This window comes from Harpia harpyja, chromosome Z, assembly GCF_026419915.1.
Source record: "Harpia harpyja isolate bHarHar1 chromosome Z, bHarHar1 primary haplotype, whole genome shotgun sequence".
Taxonomy (NCBI): domain Eukaryota; kingdom Metazoa; phylum Chordata; class Aves; order Accipitriformes; family Accipitridae; genus Harpia; species Harpia harpyja.
This window is the reverse complement of record NC_068969.1, coordinates 11661887-11676493: the sequence shown is the minus strand read 5'-3', so window position 1 is coordinate 11676493 and position 14607 is coordinate 11661887. Positions and strand designations below refer to the sequence as shown.

At 43.1% G+C, this 14607-nt stretch overlaps 1 long non-coding RNA gene across 1 annotated transcript; it reads left to right on the top strand.

Annotated features, from left to right (window-relative positions):
• Positions 1–251: 251 nt before the first annotated feature.
• LOC128137704 (uncharacterized) lies at positions 252–6575 on the top strand. The gene is made up of 2 exons (XR_008233802.1): positions 252–1249; positions 1834–6575. It is a non-coding gene; the product is annotated as an uncharacterized LOC128137704 (long non-coding RNA).
• Positions 6576–14607: the final 8032 nt, after the last annotated feature.

Sequence of the window (14607 nt, the reverse complement as noted above, 5' to 3'; positions counted from 1 at the left end):
GCAGCTTCTGTTTTAAATTAGGAAAACTGAAATATTCATTATTCATCTGAACTTTAAGCTAGCATGTCAGAAAGCACTGTGGAATGAGTTTTTGCTGGAAGGACTTTTGCAGGTATCGTGCATCTCGATCCAGGCAACCCTTGAGGAGGGGTTGAGCAAACCCAGCACTACCATTCTGTACTTGGCTATCCTGGCTTCTGCTCATTGCAGTAACTTCCGAGTCCAGCACTTCAGGAGGGGCTTTGCAATAAGTCAAAAATGAGCAGTGATGTAGAAAATATGTCATGATTGAAAAAAGGCTGAGTTAATTAAACGTTTATGACTGGGATGCTCTGGTATAAACAGCCTGTGGCTCCTGGCTTGCAAATTACGTGTCTTTCTCTTTGTGGCTAAACTAGCTGTTTGTGCTTGCGGTACCAGAGTTTCTGTCACTCTGAGCTCAAAATACTGAATCCAGGTAAGTGACTGTGTGCTATATGAGGTAGGAGAATCTCTTCACATAACCACAGGTGTGCAGCCTTTCTTGGAGGGATGGTCAGCAACAGCACAAGTTACAGTGCAGCAGTGCCACATCCATTCCAGCTTGTGACATTCATGTGTTAAGAGGAGGAGCTCTGTTACATGCGTGATTTGGAGGACAATACAGTAGTGTCTCCTTCTAAGATTGCACCAGATCAAATGAAAAGTAGTGTCTATTGAGCTTCTAGTCTGTTTCTGACATCTGCATTTTTTCATTGGAATCCCATGCCTTGCTTTGTCGTGAACTTACCAGCAATGTTCAAAAGAAGCAGTTGTTTTTTCAAAATTTCCCTGAGTCTTGGAGTGACTGTGTCCAATTTAGGATCAATATAAAGATATTAAGAAAGCAAACCCCCTTTTGTCCTATCTATTAGCAAGATCTCTTATGAATCTGTCATTGATAAGCATCTCTGTGCCTTTTCAGTGAAGAGTAGTCATCTGTTAGATGTATATAGAATGACAGGGGCTATTGCTGCTTGAAGGGAATTCTAAGGTCATCTTGTCTCTCTCCCTACCCGAAAGAAGGATCAGCTGTATGTATGTTGTTCTTTTCAGGTGTCCACCTAACTTGTTTTTAGAGATTTTGTCACTAGCTGCCACAGGACTTTACTACCATTAGGGCTGTTTGGGAGGGGGAGGGAACAGGTTCCTTCTTCCCAGTATCTCACTTGAATCTTGCATGTTGCAGTATAAGCCTATTTATTATTTTTTTTTATCCCTATCCACTGTGGTACTGTCGTGGTTTAACCCCAGCCAGCAACTAAACACCACGCAGCCGCTCACTCACTCCCCCCCACTCAGTGGGATGGGGGAGAAAATCAGGAAAAGAAGCAAAACCCGTGGGTTGAGATAAGAACAGTTTAATAGAACAGAAAAGAAGAAACTAATAATGATAATAACACTAATAAAATGACAACAGCAATAATGAAAGGATTGGAATGTACAAATGATGCACAGTGCAATTGCTCACCACCCGCCGACCGACACCCAGCCAGTCCCCGAGCGGTGAATCCCTGCCCCCCCCCACATCCCCGTTCCTAAACTGGATGGGACGTCACATGGTATGGAATACACCGTTGGCCAGTTTGGGTCAGGTGCCCTGGCTGTGTCCTGTGCCAACTTCTTGTGCCCCTCCAGCTTTCTCACTGGCTGGGCATGAGAAGCTGAAAAATCCTTGACATTAGTCTAAACACTACTGAGCAACAACTGAAAACATCAGTGTTATCAACATTCTTCACATACTGAACGCAAAACATAGCACTGTACCAGCTACTAGGAAGACAGTTAACTCTATCCCAGCTGAAACCAGGACAGGTACAGAGAACAGACTATTTCTTTTCTCTTTGCAACGCTCTTTTATGTACTTGAAGACTGATCACATCCATGCTCATTCTTCTTTCCTCTGGTTCTTAGTTTGCACAGTCTTTCCCCCTGGGGGCTGTGTTTCCTAGATCTGGAGTTGTTTGTGTCTTCCTGAGTTTCTCCAAATGGTCAATGTCTTTCCTTAAGTGTATTTCTCTCAACTAGGCAGTTCTCTAGCTAAGGCCTCATGAGTACTGACTGAATAAAGCAGGATTTTAACTTTGGGCGTGTCTCAGGCCATCTTCCTATTTATGCTTCCCAATCTGTGGCTTTTGCAGAAGCAGAAGTTTATTGCCTTAAGTTTAATGTGCGAGCTCAGTATCATGATGCCATTCTATATAGGTGTGTTACATGGGCTTTCATTTTACATTCTGTACTTGCATATCTCTACGTCCCCTCTTAAATAGCTTCCTATTTTTTCAGACTACTTCCCCAATTTGCCAGGGTCACTTAAATTCCAATCCTTTCCTCCAACATACTCATTCCCACCTGATCTATCCAGCCATCAAGATCATTAATGAAAATATTAAATAGAATTAGCTCAAGGACAGACCTCTGTGAACCATGCTTAATGGAATGGTATGCATATTATCCCAAACTTCCATTGATAACTACTCTTTTAATGTTCTCCAAACAGTGTTATGCTTCAGCCTATAATGAGTTTCTCTAGGTGATTTTTCCTAGCTTACTTATGTGAATGTCATGTGGAAAGCCATCAAAAGTTTATTCTAAATCAAGCTATGTACTCCTATATTCTAGGTGACTTTTTCAGAGTTTTTCACTCTGCTTTCATTTGGCTTCAGCTGCAAACTGGACCTATGTGGAGCCTGCTGTCCACAAGCCATGTGTTTATTTTTGGTTTTTATTAGAATCCATTTTTCAGAGAAAAGTCGAATTTCTTTAATGTGTGAGCGGATGCTCAGGAATGTGGACTACTTTGGTGCAAAGTGTGCTGTACGCAGGCAATATGCAAGTTTTCCTGGTTCTGTAGGTGCATTTTAATCTTGACCTGCAAGACTTAGTCTTCACAGCCTTGACTTTCTCATTAAAGTATGCTGTAGTCACAGCCCTAAATCAGAGCTGTCACCAAACACTCAGGTGCCAAGCATCTGAAGCCGGACTGGATCCAGTTTCAGTGCTGCAGCCTTTCACTCTCGTGGCTCGTGCTAAATCAAAATCACAGCATGTACGCTAAGAAGCAGCAAATTTTGCACCTGAATTGAACAACAGTTTTGTGACATGGATGAATCCTAAAAAGAGTCTGAGGAGACATTCAGGCTCATTTTCATGTATGAAATCAGTGGGGATTTGAATTGCAGGTGAGTATTCTGGTCCATTTCAGTAACACAGTACTTTCAGGTGTGATTAAAATGTTTTTGTTAATATTTAAAAATCAAGTAATACATTTGCTGATAATTCCTTCTCCTTTCTTGGCCTTGTAATAAGCATATAATAAGTTCAACAGCTGATGTCGTGAGGAGCTATTGGATTTAAGCCTATCTGAACATGTAGGTACTAGGATGCCTTCTCCACCTTTGTGTGTAACGAATGGGTCTTAGTTATTACAAAGTGCTGCACAACTTCACCTCTGTGCAGGGTGTTAGGCAAACAATCCCCAGCAGAAAACGTTTGCTGTTGCCTAAGCTGTGAGAAACGCTCTCTTACTCCATTAGCCTTGCTGCACTTGCTCATTTTTTTTCCCCTCTACTAACTCAAAAGAGGAGGGAAACATATCTTTGCAACCACAAAAGCAGGAATTAGCCCAACTGTATTTTACAGGTAAACTAACAAATAAGAGGAGAATCTGAGCGGCCCCCAGGGACCTGAATTTGTTTGCTGCTGGGCTGTTCTATCTGCAGCTGGCATCGACGGAAACCTGAGTGCTCCATTAAAAGTCGACAACCTCTGTTTGCTGGGGCACGGGGCAAACAGAGCCAGCCTGTTCTGCAGACAGACTGACGGCCTTTATCTCCCCCCACCCCGCTCATGATGGGAAATGATGAGACTCTGAAACAAAATGCTTGAAACTAGGACTTGGTACTCTTACCCTGCAGCTGTTGTACCAAGGAGGAGTAGCAACACAAGGTTGCCTTTCAGGAGCCATGTGGGAAATACACTGAGTGCAACACATTAAGTGAGGAATGGGGTTCATCTGGGGTTTCTACTAGGAATGAGGAATAACACATGGTGCTGGTGCAGGCCCCAGATAGTGGCCAGGGGTGTGCACATCTGAAAATCTTCATTTCAAAACCATGGGGATTGCATGGGTAAGTTACCGCTCTCAAAGACAATGGGGACAATAATCTATTACAGTGTCAGCCCTTTCAACTATGCCCATGGATTAATGCCTTAAGCAACAGCTTACTACCCTCTCACCCACCCAAAGGAGGCTCAAACCTATGCTGTCCTGTAGCATTATCTTGTAGTAAATGTGACTGCTCAAATGATGCCTTGATGCTCTGGCTGCTCCCAAAACAGAAAATAGGTATATGTGTGTCTTTGTGCCCATGGTGCCACAGTATTACATTGCACCTCAAACACATGGGGTTAGGGATGATTCATGTGAAAATACATAGAATGAGGTGGTTTTGTCTTTTAAAAAGACAACGCTTCAGCCAAGGGACAGTGTGCTACACAAAGTACACTGGGCTTTGATGGTATCATAGTCAGAAAGGAAATGTGTGATACTACTCCAAATGCAAGGGAAGTGGTCTTTCCACTCTGAGTTTGCAGATATTTGAATGGTAAATTCATCAGTTCTCCTATGCAGAAGAATATACCTTTACCCTGTCCTTGCTGCTCCTCTGTCTCTTTGTTCCACCTACTGTTTTCATCAATAGAGCTCTTTGGTACAGCTGGCAAGTTGCTGTTTCTCATAGGCTTGAAGGCCATGTTTTGTTACTAAATGCTGTTGTTTTGTTACTTGCTGTTTTCTTTTGGAGTCTGGGTATGTTACCTATTCAAGAGTAGCACTGGAGTTTTGGGGTTGTTGGGGGTTTGTGCATAATCCTGCTATCATTTTACTTGTTATTTCAATCAGTGTTATAAAGTGTGTAAAGGGAGAGTTCCCCTAACCAGCTGCCTTTTGTTCATCTTAATCTCTAGTTGGTATGAGTGACCTTTCAATAACAATCAAGTTAGTAGTTTGTGCTCTAAAAGCTTGAATGTAGAAATGAACACTGCAAATATCCTTTCATTCTTAGCTTACAACCCTGTGTTGGGTACATAGGTTAAACCATTATTCTAATTACCTTTTGAATGTAAAGGTGGTATCCCATGAATGGGAATTTCAGAAGCAGTAGCCCTAAACCTACTCTTATAATGGTCAAAGTGAGTTTTATGGCTAACTTCAGTGGGATGGTTGTGCCCATGCCATGCAGCTGAGGGCCCAAACCAAGTCGCTACAGTGTATGACTGCATGAGTGACCTTGGTGATCTTCAGCAGTATTAGGGCATTTTCCCCCAAATTACAGGGATTTAACCTCTTATTTGTAGCACATACTCCAATGCCTGTACAATAGTCTCTAAATCTCTCCTCATATACACAGTAAACTGGCATCCCTGCAGAGGAGGAAGAAGGAAGGGAAAACATCTGGGGAAAGTAGCACAGGAGCACAGACCACTGAATGCATTTGGATGTTGTCTTTTGGTTTTAACAGTGTGTGAAACCTAAGGATAACCTGCTGCAAAAACAGAGCAAAGGTGGCTCTGCGAAAACATACTTCTGGCTTAGAGCTTGTGCCCATGTTTTATGTCAATTTGACCATGGTGTTGCACTGTATCAAAGAATAATCTGCAGCTGTTGCATGTTGAATGAAGCAGTACAAGATCTTGCTAGAAGGGATTTGTGGGAGTGCTTTACTGGTATGTCTCACTTAATGCAGAAGTCTTGAAGATTTCGGAGTCCTCCCTGGGCTCTCTGGCTAGCCTGAGGTAGCAGTGGGTGCACAAGGTCTTACCTTTTCATAGATGTTTCTCAAATCGGTGTGAAGGTTTGTAGCGAAGAGGATGGTAGGAATGGGGGGCAGCAAAACTATACAGGCACTTTTGGTTGATTTGTGATTAGCTTTTAAGCCCCCTCCCTGCACTATGTGTGGGTTCAAGCCTCCTGCTTGGCTTTGTTCCTTCTGAGACTTCAGAGGTGTTGGAGTGGGGAAGAAGCCCAATGATCTGAACATCAGCAAGGATTAGGCAGTCCTGCAGTCCCCTTAGCAAGTCTCTTTGGCATGCATATTGAATATTGTCTGCCAGGTAAGTGGATCATGTGTCTTTTTGGTCTTAGTTTCAGCTGCTTTGTGTCTGTCATCTTCAGACTCCAGAATAACTGCCCTGGATGTCTCATGGTCTCAAGAGTGCCTGTCTCTAAGCATTTTGGTAGATGCCTTTGGTTTACACTGTTCTCTGCCTCCTGGTCTGTGACTAATTCTTTTTCTCCCTTCCCTGTTTTTTCTGACATTCTTCTGGTCAAGAGGTTTTGTTTCTTGTAGCACCAAGAGCAGAGTTAGAGGCGGAAGCAATGCAAAACTCTGATACGTCCCCATCTCTCTTCAATCTGTTTATCTTCCGCAGAGGCCTGATAGTGAATGACATTCATATAAACAGTGGGTAAAAGACCTGATGTGCACAGTTCAAACATCCTGTCATGATCTGGGCACATGTACTTGATTGAAAAATAAACACCTAACATACATAAACATCTGATGTGTTTTCCTGGTTAAAATTTTGTATCCCTGTGCTGTATTATTTTTAAGACCTAAAGTTCATTCTTCCATTTTCCCACCATCCATAAGATATAACCCGGTTTTAATTCTACTTCAAGCTGCTGGCTATGACTTGATTCCTGCTGTAAACAAGTTAACCTGAATGCAAGTTTGTGTGATATAATGAACACTACTTCAGTGAAACACTTAAATGCTTTTCTCTTTCCAGCAGTGACCTGTTAAACCACTTTACATATTTTAATTTAACCTTGTCTCTCCCCATCAATACACTTGAGGGAAAGGACAGTGTTTCAATCTAGAAAGCCATGTAGGTAGGACCAGGCTATCATTTCAAATTTTGGATTCTCTATCCTTGCAAATTTTCCAAGACCCAACTGGATAAAGCCCTGAGCAACCTGTTCTGAACTAACTTTGCTTTCAGCAGAGGTTGGTGCTAGATGGTCTCCCAATATTTTTTCCAATCTGAGTGATCCTGTGAATCTGTGTTAGATTATGTGCAGCCACAGTTGAGATCAGGTGTGTTCATGCTGAAATTCCTGTAGCTTAAAAGAAAAGCAGCAGCTGTCAGTTTGTCTCCTGGGAGCTCTTCAGCTTTGGAGTCGGTCTCTTATTCTGCCAGAGAACAACTGAAGTGCGAGGACTTTCACAACACATCACACTTCTTTTTAGGGGCGTTTGGAAGCTGATTCCCTCTGATGGGAATCCAACTATGCAACTCTCAGGCTCTGGAGCATAATGAACTGGAAGTCCTTGGGAAAAGATTATATGGGCCTAAATAATAGGTGTGTGTGCACGGGAATGATGTGGAAGGCCAAAAGTGTGCTCTAGCACCATCCTTAGATACCCTTTTCATTGCCAGCTTCTCTGTTGTAGGCTCCTGCAGTACGATTTTTGACCTGAAGACCAGATGTTTTCAGGAACTGAGAGAAGACTAACAGGTAAGTTGCTGAAAAAGGTGTATCCAGAAGGTGCAGCGAAACTCTTTTAGAGGCATCATTTGGAGTAATTGTGGTCTGGTTCCAGGTTCCACTTGTGCTCAGTGCTGGACTGTCCTGAACATCTCTGGTGCTGCTCTGGCTGTGGTGACCAGTGGATTCTCTGTGCTGGGCCTGTGAAGATAACTGATCCGATGTGCGTGGCTGGGAAGTTACTGACCATATGTGGTGGTTTCACTGTGCTCGTCTTACCTTAGTGGAGGGACATGACAGAGCATCCCAGAGCCGTGTCTCCAGAACAGTACTCCATTTCACGAGAAGAGGGTATGCGCTCTCCCATATTACTCAAGGGACAGACCTTGTGGCAAAGACCTTCAAAGTTTGTGCTTTCCCCTATGTCTGGGAAAGCAGATGGCAAGCCCAGTTCAGGGGCTGCTGGTGCTAGAGGGGATCAAGCTTTGAGCCTGAAGGTCCTCAGTGACAACCATTTTAGCATGTAGAAAGGCTTGGTAAGATCTCTGGTAGAGACTTGCATGTGCAGTTGACAGTTTTGTCTGTGAGAAGTTTGTTTTTACTATGAGCTGCATTGTGCGTGTTGTTCATCCCTAGCTGTCTCTTCGCCCTCCTGCTATCCTCAGCTGTTTTCAGAAACCTTAGATTTATCACTCTTGGATCGTCTGTCTTGTTCTGGCTTTTAAAAAGAAAAGCTTTTCAAAGGGCCTTTTGGAACAGGCTGTGTTATTTTTGGCTCGGGCTCTTAGTGACACTCATTGCAGAATTAAAACTTCTAATTAGAAAGCAAAAAAAAAAGCAAGGGAAGGAAAACACATTGCTACAAAATTAAGGTGGATATTTTAATTGCCCCAGAGGCATTGAATTCAGGTCCATTGAGGAGTTTGCCCCAGAAGATCACAGTAGAAAATGATCTCTGCTTTCCGTAAGTAATCTAGAACCTTTTAATTTTAAAACCTCAAACAAGCATCTCTGCCAAGATACTTGGATGTTGCCTCAGTTGATGCAAATGTCCTAATAAGAACCATTTAAAATTTACACACGTGATGTGAGGAGAATGAGATACCAGGAGAAAGTAATAGTTAAGGATGGCAAGGGAAAAGTTGTAATAAAAAATGGATGCAATAGAAATAGAAATGCAGATGACCTCTGTGACCTTGGATTTTTTGAGTGGTTTGCTTCCCCTGAGTGAACTTCTTGAAAATTGTTTTGAAATCATCTGCCGGCAGGCTCTGCGCTGTCGGGGAAGGAGAGGTACGTATTTGTAGGAATTCATACGGGCTCCTTTCGGGTTTGAGTGGGTGCTGCTTGGTGCTGCTCTCTTTCCCTTTTCTGTGGGTGCATGCTTGGCCCTGACCAAACCCTCAGATCTTTCTGTGGTACCTTTCACCGTGGCAGGGGTGGTGGTTTTGTGCTTGTTGTGTTTGAGTGCACTTGTGTCCGCCAGAACCCCTGCAAGGTCCCAGTCATGCTCTCTGCAGAGCTGTTTTGAGAAGAGGGGAAAAAGAAACAGAGAAAAGGAGATGATTGACAGTAGCCCTTTAGATTTCTGTTGTTAATGCACCAGTAATAAGATAAGGCTTATCTTTAAATGTTCATGGAATCGAGACTTTGATGGAAACAGGCTTTTGGGTTAATATATTTTTGATAGATAAAGCAGAATGAAATGGAAAGACCAGGGGAACATACAGTATATGGAGACAGATATATTTTTCTTTTAAATCTCTCTCCTCACGTGCTGTCTGTGTGAGTGTTTGACATGCATATATAATTGGTGTGTTTATAAACACACACTTGGTGTATTTTTGGGGGGGGGGACGTGGGGGCCTAAAAGGGGTCTTGTGTAAGAGGCAGCTGAGTGAGATGAAATCTGCTGCTACCTGCCAGTTGAGATGAAAAATCTCACCCTCTCTCCCTCCACTTGTGTTCAAGTCCAGCTATTGTTGTGGGGGGTGGGGGGAGTAAATGTAAAATGTAAGCAGATAAGAGGTTGCAATGCAGCGTAGATTTTGCCTCCCCCTCCTCTGTCATGGAAAAGGAGTTGCGTGCTGGCCCCTTGGAGGAGTTTGGGCAGCAAAGTTCTGTTGGTTGAGCTGCACAGGGGGAGTTTGGGATGTCGTAGTCGTTAATGCATTTCAGCTCAAGCTCATTGTATGATCTCTTTTGCATATTTGCACATTTGGATGAAATTATCTCGCAACTGTGCGTAGTACAGTGTCGGGGAAGGCCATGCCAAAGGGATACAGTTGTCTTGCAGTGAAGAGCTGCAGCATCTGTGACTTGGATCACAGACCATTTGGTTGCTGTTTTTCAGTTGTGTATGTAAATCACAATTGTTGAATTTTATCTACCCAGCCTCCCTCCTCTCTTTTATACCTCTTCAATGAGGAGTCATCTTTCCTTTCTTTTTTTATCCCTGCCCATGGACTCCTGTGGTGCAGCCCCAGCCATCTGAGCTATGCAAGTAGATGTGATAGGGAGACAGAGGAAGGAAGATGAAGCCTTGTCATGCTGCAGTGCTAATCTAAGGAAGAAAGCAGAGGGGAAATCTCTAATACTGCAGTACAGCTCTAGTGACACAGAAAGTTCACCTTACCTTCTAGGTGGGGAGGCAGGTTTGCCATTGTAGCTTTCGGGGAAGGTCTAAGAGAAAGCCAGGTGGATTTAGTGGTGGTGTGGAGAGTGGGGGTGAGAGATGAGGGAGGAGGTAAGGCTCTAGAAAGGCAAAGAGAAGTCAGCTGTGGATGGGTATGCATGCATACATGTCCATCCTGGTGAACACAGTACAAGGAACTGCGTGAAGGGCTGGGCTACAGTGGCAGAGGCAATAGCTGCTGTTGCCATCTCCCAAACAACGATCTAAGATACTATGATTAGTAATTTCCGTCATAGAGAAAGAAAAAAAGCAAATGGAATTTGGCATTAATCAGATGCCAAGTGTGCCAAATCCACATAGTCTGGAAGATGGATGGGATCGGGTCCTGTACTTACAGAAACGCAACCTCTTTGCAAGTGTCCAAGCTGTTTGTTTTGTCTGTAACCTGCCTGGACTCAAAATGATCTCTCCCTCTCAGGATGCGCCGGCATACCCCCAGCATCTTTACCGGATCTTACAAAACATTACTGTAAATTGCTGCTAGGGCATCATGTTTAACTGCTGGTAGATGTTGCCTGGCAAGTGAATGGCACAAGTGGGAGGGGAAGGTTCCAGGCTCTTTGAAGACAGACAAAAGGATTAGTGGACCTAAAAAACCTGTAATTCAGATCAACCCGGGAGAGCAAGGGAGACAAATTCTAATTTGATTTCACCAAATCTGTAGTGTGGCTATGCCAAATTAGGGCTTTGATTTCTGTTATTGTAATAAGATCTCTTCAGCTTGGTTTGGGGTTTTGCTTGTTTTTTAAGAGGTTATAAAGTCAGCTCTGAAAATGAGACTCATAGGGGAAAAGCTTTGGTTCTTTTCAAAATTAGCGGGAGAAGTCTGACTTAATGCCATTAGGACTGGTATCAAAGCCAGACAAATAATTTTTCAAGGAGTTATTTTTCATGGAACAGTCTACAAATGTAGTAGAGTACAAATTCCTCGTGTATTTATCATTTATGTTTATTTCAACCTTTCATTGAAGGTTAGGCTCTTGGCTCTGACTTCCTGAGCTTGCTTTTATCCCTGGTTGTGGTCACGCTGGTGGTGTTTCTGCTCTTAGCTGGGTGCATGTATTGGTGCTTGTGAGCACCTGTCACAGGTGCCAATATTTGCACCACCCTGAAATTAGCTTCCTTTGAACAATTTTCACTGGTAAAGCTCTGCCATTAGAACCCAAATGCATTTTAGAAACTTGCACTTATATTGGTTAAAATGTATTTGCGTAACTCATGCACCCCTATATTTAATTAACCTAAAACAACTGTCTTGAATCTAAGAAGCTATCTAGTTGCAATTAGTTCTTGTTTGCTAATTAATTGCCAATGGATGATTAAAGACTTGTTTACTGAGGTTTAGCAGCTATCAAGACACGCATCTAGTACTGAGGGGATTTGCTATGCAGTAACTGGATTGTTGAATTAAATTCTTATTGGAGACCTTTAAACTGTGACCGAAGCAAGCTGCTCTGCAGCTGGAGTTTCCTCTAACAGCTCGCCCGTGTCCTCCTGGATCTGCTGCCATGGGTAATGTTGCTCCTAAGGGGGAGGTTACGTGGATCCTCCTGGCTCACTGGGGCGAGTAACTTGTTTCCTTCTACAAACTAAAGGTAAGGAAAAACAGGATCTCAGGTCTCGGCAGACCAGCTCTGCTCGCATACGCTCCCAGATAGTGTCTGTCTAGTCTGACAGTAGTGTTCCATCTTTGTCTCTTCGCTGGTGCTCATCACATGTCTTACTCCAGATAGACTGCCATGAATGGAGTCTTTTTCTGTTGAGATTTGTTTGCAAACTGGCTTTTGCTTCTGCGTTTAGGTTTTTGGTTTTCTTTTTTTTGACAATTTGCTGGGTGGTTTTGTTGAATTGTTTTAAGTCTGTGGGTTTGTTTGCAGATTTGGTCCCTGTGTTTATGGTCTCTTTGGTCACCAAAACCCGAGTTTCTGCTCACCACTTGATGAATAAGAACAAGATTTATGGTGGTAATTTGTGGCTTTTTTGGGTAACCAGCTTGAAGAAGCTTGAGAAAGTGGTGCATTCACTGCCTTCTCAAAGCCAAGCTCTTGAGGTGTCTGGAGATGTGCAACCAACATTGCTCGCTGCTTTTGACAGCCCTGCCCTGCACATTGTGGATAAAGCAACAGACAGGAACGTTAAACACCAATATTCACACTCGGGAGCTCTTGGGTTTACCAGTAGAGGGTTGTTTCTTGTAGACTGGCATGAACAGAAGCCATTCATGCAGGTGTTGGTGAATAATAAGGGACAGGAACATGGTTTATGAGAGCAGCAGTTCAGAGTTTGAAGAGATGGTTTTAAAAGCTGTTTTGCAGGATCTTTCAGCCTCTGTCAAGGGCTGCTCTTCATTTTGGTTTTTAGCCTGTGGGTCATGAAGGGAGGTAGGAGACCAGCAAGGGTGCTGGGAGTTTGTACATGGAGAGAAGCCTAGTAGGATTTCATGGAATGATTCATCCATTCTTTCATTTTCTCTTGTGCTTTCCTTATTTATAAGCCTGAGGTTTGGATTGCTTTTCTACCAGCCTCTCTCACTAAGCAGAGCTGGCAGGAAAAAAAAAAAAACACCACACACCAAGAGAGAGAATGAGCAACTGTGGCAGAAAAGTGATTAAAAAGAATAATTAGCATTTGCCCCCGATAAATGAGCAAAGCCATTAATTAGACTGATTTACTCCTGGCTTTTTTTTTTCCTTCTCCCTTTCCTCTCTCTCTCTCTCTTTTTTTTTTTTTTTTTTTTTTTTCTTCTCTTTATCAAATGGCAGCGCTGTGACTGCCCCTTTGGTATGTTTTCATCAGCTTTTCACCAGTTGTCAGAGCTAACACCCTCCTTTCCTGGAGCCCAAGCAGCCTCTTGTAGCTAATGGATATGGAATGCAGCCAGAGCTGATAGCTGCTAGATCTCCACTGGCTTACAGGTGTTTCCATCATTACTGGCGTATTATCTGCCACTGGGTCCCCTTCCTCCTCCTCCTCTTCTTCTCTTTTCTCTCTGCTTTTGCCCTTCTTTGCAGTGTTCTAGGAGTAATTACAGTTTAAAAAAAAAATGCTGGCAGATTTTTAAGAATTTTATTTAATGCAACACGATGTCCCGGTGATCAAATCAATTTCTTTTTTTGGCACAGTGACAAGCAGCGATGCTGCTGCTGTCGCCTGTTTGAATGTAATTACCAGGATGAAAGGGAGAATTTTAATTAAGACAATTTCCCCCCCACACCTTCTTCCCTTCCCCTTATTCAAATCATGAGCTGGGGGCTGTGGTTTTCTAGCGTTTTTTTTTATATTTATGCTTTTTTATTAAGAAATATTAGTAATCATCAGGCTATTGCATATTATATCATGAGTACGTCCTCCCCCTGCTCCCACCCTGCTGAGAGCTGGCTGAAAGCATGGGTCTGTGAAGAATGGGAAAACGATATGTACGTGGTCTCAAATGGGGGCTTGGCACTTTACAAGCAAATATGAGCATAAAAGTCCTTGTTTCAAATCTAAATGGTGCAAATGCGATCACTGGCATGTATATGGTGCTTGGAGCCTTTTGTGATTAATTATTATATGCATTCCTGTAATGCCCAGAGGCCAAATTCTTCATGCAATTTAGGGCATTGGAAGCAGAGACGGGCCCAAATGACTGCCTAAGAGCCAAACATCACAGGAACATTGCAAAATCTGGATTTAACCTTCATTCTTCAGACTGACTTCTAATTTAAGGAAGCATTTGAATTGCATGCTGGGAAATGGGTAAGAGAAGGTGCTTTGAGGTAGGAGGAGGAAGAAAGTTGCTGTCAAGGGGAAACGTGAAGTGAAATGAGAGAAGAATATGCTGGGGTTTGGTGGAAGGAGCTGCTAGGGAAGCTGAGGAGAAGTAAATGGCAGCTACTGTCATGGAGCTTGGAAAATAAAGGAATGAGGCTTTATCTGGCACGAGTTTTACTTTTAAGGTTCAAGCAAATACAAATGGATATTTCTTATGAACTTCTGGCATGGGAGGTGCATTGGCAATGGGTTTTGAAAGTGAAGACCATGAATTAAAGTTAGGGCTTTCTGGGGAGGATGTGAGGTGCTGAGCTAAAGATTTTGGGGGGTAGTTAACCAAATTCTCTAGTGATCTGGTCCAGGTGAGTCTTTTGATTTTTATCTCAGGAGGGTTGCATGCTGGGGATTATTTTAACTGGCTGTTTTCTTAGAGGGACCTGTTATCCTGCAGTTCTGTCATCTCTGCTCCCAAATCCCACCACCATTGGCAACAGTTATACAGAGGTCAAATTCTCTGGGACTGTATCACAATGCGAAGGCAGCAGCTAGGGAAGGAGCGTGGAGAGGAATTTCTCTCATTCTTTTTTTAGGGAGGGTAGGGGACACCTTCCCAGTCCTGCTGAGATTTGCCCATACCTGGTTTCACCCC